Below are 6,529 nucleotides of genomic sequence, written 5' to 3'. Positions count from 1 at the left end.
CAGTACTTTTACTGTAATACTGCATACTACATCGCTCATAATACTGCAGTACTTTTACTGTAATACTGCATACTACATCGCTCATAATACTGCAGTACTTTTACTGTAGTTGTCATACAGGGTTTTTTACCTCTAATGAAGTATTTTTACATTGCTGTTTGATACTTTTACTTAAATAAAGAACCTGAATACTTCTTCCACTGATTATTAAATTCCATAAATGAACGTGTAACTTACCTTTGATAAATTCTGACGCACAGGACTGTTCATGTTCATCTGCCATTGGACTTATCAACGTGAGTCCTGTAGGAGTCTCTGTTTTTGATGACTTTCAATATGAAGTTCCAGTCTGTATCGAACTGAAGAGGGTTTGTTTTTCTCTCTGGATTATCTGTTAGGATGCCTCTTGAGATGCGTCCACAACATTACGATTCCTGAATAAAATATCATGATAAGATCCAGTATTTCTATCCCACCTGGAGGAGTTAAAAGCGTCCAACTCTAAATAAACTCACACGAACTTCTTCACCTGGGAAATTGTTGCGTCTCTGTATCCACGTCCACCATCAACACACGCGTAAAAGTCCTCTATAGTGCCAATAAAACGCTACTCATTCAACTCCTCTCTCCCAACCAAAAAAACCGAGCTGTTCAGATTAAACCGAATAGTTCCCCCCTTCCCACAAATGATTCGATGTCTAAATTAAAACGTTTCCCGGAATATTCAAGCGAGAGATGAGGACACGCACCAAGCCGCGCAGAGAGCCAGAGAGAGCGCTAATCTGCCTGCTCTGCACATGCTCGGTCAGAGGCTGTACACACACACACACACACACACACACACACACACACACACACACACACACACACACACACACACACACACACACACACACACACACACACACACACACACACACAGATTGGCTCGTTGCTTAAGCTTGGTAGGGACAGACCCATTGATGGATAAAACAGTACCTGTAGTGTTTATAACTGTAATCCCTGATTTCCTCTAATGTACATTTACATAATACATTTTGATACTTCTATAAAAAGAATCCCGTATGTATAATCATATTTCCACAGTGTCTTCCAGTGTGACTGTATGTTCTTTGAATGCAACAGCACCCCTACACCTCCATCATATTCTAATATATGGAGGTAAGACTTTTGCAGATTGACTCCCCTGTTCTGAGGAATGCCAGTTTGCTCCTGTCACCCAAGGGTGCAGAGCCAAGAGCCCTGTGTGCCAAACGTCTGAGCTCCCCGATTGCCTGGCTGAGCTGTGAATTTCACATGAGCCAACTAAATCTGCGCTTACGTCACACTGTTGTACAAGTGCTTCAGATGGTGAATATATAGACCATGTTTTTGGTTGCTTATTGATCAAAAGTCACCTATTTGTAGCATCACCGATACTCTTACTGTACAGATTGAGTGACACTCTGACACTATCCCATTGGTGGTGATGCTGGGACTTGATAGTCACTATGATATAGTCACTGGCTACTGTGAGAGTATATTATACAGTCTGCTTTACCTTTGAGGTTGAAATGTTGCTTTTTAAAACTAACACTGTACTGTAACCTGCTGAGGCAGAGCACAGTGCCTACAGACAATTAGAGAGTTCCTATCTTCAGATGCAGTCTCATTTATTTAATTGTGGCTGATGTGAAACTATTTCTCACCTTAGTGCTGCGTTTTTCAATAAGCTGTAATATTCCTACTGTTTCAAGTTGACTTACACAGCAAACTACTTGTTGAGACATGAAATAACACTTATAAAGCTATTTCAATTGTCTTAATGCAATTTTATCACACATACACACACTCACACTCTATCAAACTGAAGCAAAAAGTGAGTATAATATGATATGATATGTCTCTTTGCCTGTATAGATAAACCCATCCTGTAACATAATATTTCCTTTATCTCAGTAATGTTGTACACACACACGCGCACTCACGCACACACACACACACACACACACACACACACACACTCCAACAGATCTATGTGTATGGGATGTAGTCCTATTCCTGGTCTTAGCTTCAGCTGCTCCATTTAGCCAATTAGACATCAGATTAGCAGATGGAAGCGAATGAGCAGGGTCACAGTTGAGGACACCTGCACCATTAACATGAAATAATGAAACAATAGCAACAAATAAAACCTTTTGAACAGAGACACAAACTTCATTATAGAGACTATATAATATAAACAAAATATAATAAATAATGGAAAAAATGTTGAAAAAAACTGTTCTATTTTCACCATTTTCACCTTTTTCTCCTTTTGAAAAGTAACTAAGTAAACTGATACAGCACAGACGGCTATTCTTCTGATAAAACTACTCTCATAATTAGAGGACATAAATACAGTATAATGATCATATGAAGGTTTATGCTTGTCATGGTTTGTCATTCCTTTAATCACACACTGCCCCCTAATGTACATTCATATTATTACATCAGCTGTAGCTGCCAGTGAATCCAGGACTGTTTACATATTAGTATGTAGTAGTGTCATTTTTCCTTTGGCATTGTTACAGTAAATGATCTCTGAATTCAGTTCTGTCAAATTATAGCCTGTGTTCAGTTTGGTTTGTAGTTCAGACACACTGAAGGTATGATTTTAATGTTTTATGGTTGCATTTCTGATTTAAAAATATGGGTTTACAGAAGTACGTTAGGTATTTGTATAGTTGAACACTGGCAGGAAAAAAATAACTGTATGGCCTGAAGATGTGTTCTGTACCTGTCTACTTCTGGTGCTCGATAAGTTCACAATTTGGTACGTCGCCTGACTCCCTGACAGAGTGCTGGCGAGTTCTGCGATTGCTGTTGAATTGTGAAAATAATGTGTGTCCACAATTATTGTTTTACGCCATTTTTTTGTAAAGATCTCTCACTGAAATGTCTAAACAATAGTCACTTATCCTTCATCCTCCGTTGCTTTGGTAATCACATAACTGCGGATCACAGGCATCACCAGTAGGGAAAGACAGCCTGGTTACTATGCTGAATCTATGGTTAAACCTCTGTTCTGTCCTCTCCTGCCTTCTGTTATCACCTACCTATACAGGAATAGTATCCTGTAAATGGTAACTCTTGCTCTGCTTACAAACACCTGTTCACATGAAGAGCTATTGTAACATTTAGAATGAAATATCACAGAAAGTTAGAGGTGATAGAAATTTGTCTTCTTAACTTTGCTTCAACATAGCCCCAGGAGTCAGATCATGTGTTCTCCTATTACCTGCATGAATCTGATGAACCACTGGTAGTTGATGCTCTATCTGACTCGTGGTCCTCAGTCTTGCATGTATCTTTACTACCAAGAATCTCCCTGACTCCTGAGTAAAGTGACTTTTAAAGGATAGGTTTCATATTGTCACCAAACACACCTTTCTCCATCTTGTCTCATCATCCTCACCCTCTCCTCCCTGTTCCATCCAGAAAGGATTCTCTCTGTTTTTCATTAACATGCAATTATCAGATAAACTAATCATGCTGATGAAACTGATTACTCTATTGATCTATTAGAGATTTATTTGAATAGGTCAAGTTAAAGGATAGATTCACATTTTTTACAAGTTGTCTTTTGCTAGCTGTAACTCACACTAGATATTAACTGCCATCCCTTTAGTGCTTTCAGTCTCAGTATTGGCAAAATCCACAGCCTTCAAAAATGTACTCCACATTGTATTTAATCTGTATTTAATATGCTAAAACTTCAGCAGTCTGACTCCAACAAATCAAGTGGGAATCATCCAACGTTTTTTTTAGTAAAGCTTCTAAGACCAAATTGACCTCTTTGTGTTAATATCCTTACACCACAGCTCAGCAGAGAAACTGTCAAGCAGCACAAAGGTGTAATTTTGCTCCCGACCTGATTCATCTAATTTAGACTGCTGAAGCTTTGCTTTCCCGTATTACATTTAAATATCACTTACACTTGAAGAAAGGCCCCAAAATCACATAGACTTACGATGAAGTGACAGAAGCCCTCTAGTGGCCCTAGTGATTATGACAGGAATAAAGTAAGAAATCAGGTGATGTTGTTATACAGTAGGGTGACAACGTCTATGCAGGGAGGCTGAGCATTGATTTGAACACAGTAGATAACTATTTGTTGCCTGTTTCAAGTCAACATTGTTCTCTAAATTCATACCCTTGATAGTCCCTTATCTTTAACCACATGATTATTATTGTAACCGTGACGACAAAGGCCTCATGACCTTATAGAAGTAAGTAAGTAAGATTGAACCCAATCTACAATGTTTGTTTCACAATGATGTCCAGCCAAAAAACAAAAAATCATTGAATTTGTCATTTAATTTGAAGGTTTTACAGCAAGTTAAACCTCTTTCGTTCTTATGGCTTCTGACTGTAGTTCTGTCCTTCAACCTGACCTGTTCAAAGAGTCTGCTGTCGTTAATGAGAGCGGGAAAGAGAGAGAAAAGACCGCAGCTTGCAGTCGAAATTGTTGCTCCAGCCCTCATTAGCTGAATGTGTTTGGTGATGTAACTCTCAGCGAGCGATGGCACATCGAGGCGTCATTGAACTTTCCAATCTGCTCCTCTCCGTCCACGCTGCCAAAACACAACTTGTTATTGATTCTATTTAGACAGAATGACGTCAGAACAAGTTTGACCAGAAAGTTAAAACCATCTACCTGATTGTGTTTGTTGAGATGAAAAGAAGCATGTGTTTAAATTATAGGTCTATTACTGTGACACAGTCTTCAATCAAAGAAACCACTCCAACCTTTTAGTCCTGGATGGACTCCCAGCCCTGCCCAGCAGCTCATTTTATTTTATGAAGCATCATGATCTCTGAAAGACCGCTTCCACCCTCAGAGAGTCTTTGAATAGATCGATTCCCAAAGCACTTCCTGTTGAAATGTCTTCGCAGGAAATCGGTTTCATTCAGAAAATCTGGCAAAACTCCTTCAAGTGTGGAGGGGCAGCGGTGGAGTGACAGCGTAGAGAAAAGAAAGTGGCAAGTGTGGAAGTAATTATGGCCTCGTCACACGCTGCCACTGGGAAGGTGCTGCCATGTCACGCTGTCATGTCACAGTTTGTTCAGTTATACTTTCCCCTGCTCCTTATTTATGTCTCATTAATTACACATGGCAATCACAGACGGATAGTAAAATTCTCCTTCAACACGACAGTTTATAATACTGCAGATTAATAGAACAAGTGTAAATATTAAAGGTGCAGTGTGTAGAATTTAGTGGCATCTAGCAGAATGGATTAACACGTGTTTAATGACCTGAAAATAAGTATATTAATGCTTAGAATGAGCCCTTTATATTTACATAGGGAGAGGGTCCTCTTCCATGGAGGCTGCCAGATTACACCGCCATGTTTCTACAGTAGACTGACCTTAGAGAGGATGTTTCATGTTTTTCACTAGTTTCGTGGCCGCTCTAGGTTCTCCTTTTCGCTTGGAAGGGTATGAGGAGGTGGTATTCAGTTGGTGACAGTCTGCAATGTCAATGCTTGATACCAATAAATCTTACACACTGTACCTTTAAGAGTGCTAAAGTCATGATACAACTACATATAATAAATGCTAATGAGAGTACATATCAAACAGAAACCTGAGATGGAGTTTTGTCAATTATAAACACCGATGCTCAAAAATCAACACCAGAAAAATCAAGTATACTATGAATGTTATAAATGCACAGTCAAATGTGCTAAACCGTTTTAATACTTGACTTTATCAACAATATGTTTTAAGATTTAAATATCAATAATATATGTATGAAGTTCATATTTATAGTTTTTTGTGCAAATCTTCATTGCCTGAAAAATACATTAAAATGGTTTAACTGTTCTATTTTAAAGTGTATTATTACTCTAGTAGTCATTCAATGTACTTGAAATAAGTATACTAATAAAGAATACGAAGTCAGTTGTACATTAATGTATCCTTCCTATGTACATTACAAAATAAGACATAGTAGTGTACAATTAGTATGTTTTAGCCAGTTTAAATATATGCACAATGTATGTGTATTTTATTATTTATATGGGTTATACTTATATATTGTATATATATTGTCTATGTTATAAATATGTTTAATATAAATTGTATATTAGATGTGTATTGGTAGTTATCCTAAAAGGAATGCTTTAAATTCACACAAAATCCATTTTTTTAAAAGACCAGCATCAGTACAAAGAAATGTACTTGACACTTCATGTACTTAATAGCAACAATTTAATGGCGTTTCAAAATATTAAAATCTACAGTGTATTTCAGTATACTTTTAATTGAACTAATTATACAATATATCATTAGTAAATTGAGTAAATTATTAGTAGCCTATGTCATGAAAAGCACACTTTAAGAACATTAATCATGAGTACACATGGAAATATACTGAATATATTTATAGATGGAAGCTGGAACATGTTTTATTGTATTACTTGTACTGATTGACATTTCCTAATAAAACCCTACAGATTTGACCTGTTAGTTCTGTGCATTACTAACAAAAGTCATAAACTTC

The sequence above is a fragment of the Scomber scombrus genome, chromosome 11, assembly GCF_963691925.1.
Source record: "Scomber scombrus chromosome 11, fScoSco1.1, whole genome shotgun sequence".
Lineage (NCBI taxonomy): Eukaryota > Metazoa > Chordata > Actinopteri > Scombriformes > Scombridae > Scomber > Scomber scombrus.
The sequence above is the reverse complement of the archived record's forward strand: the minus strand, read 5'-3'. Positions refer to the sequence as shown.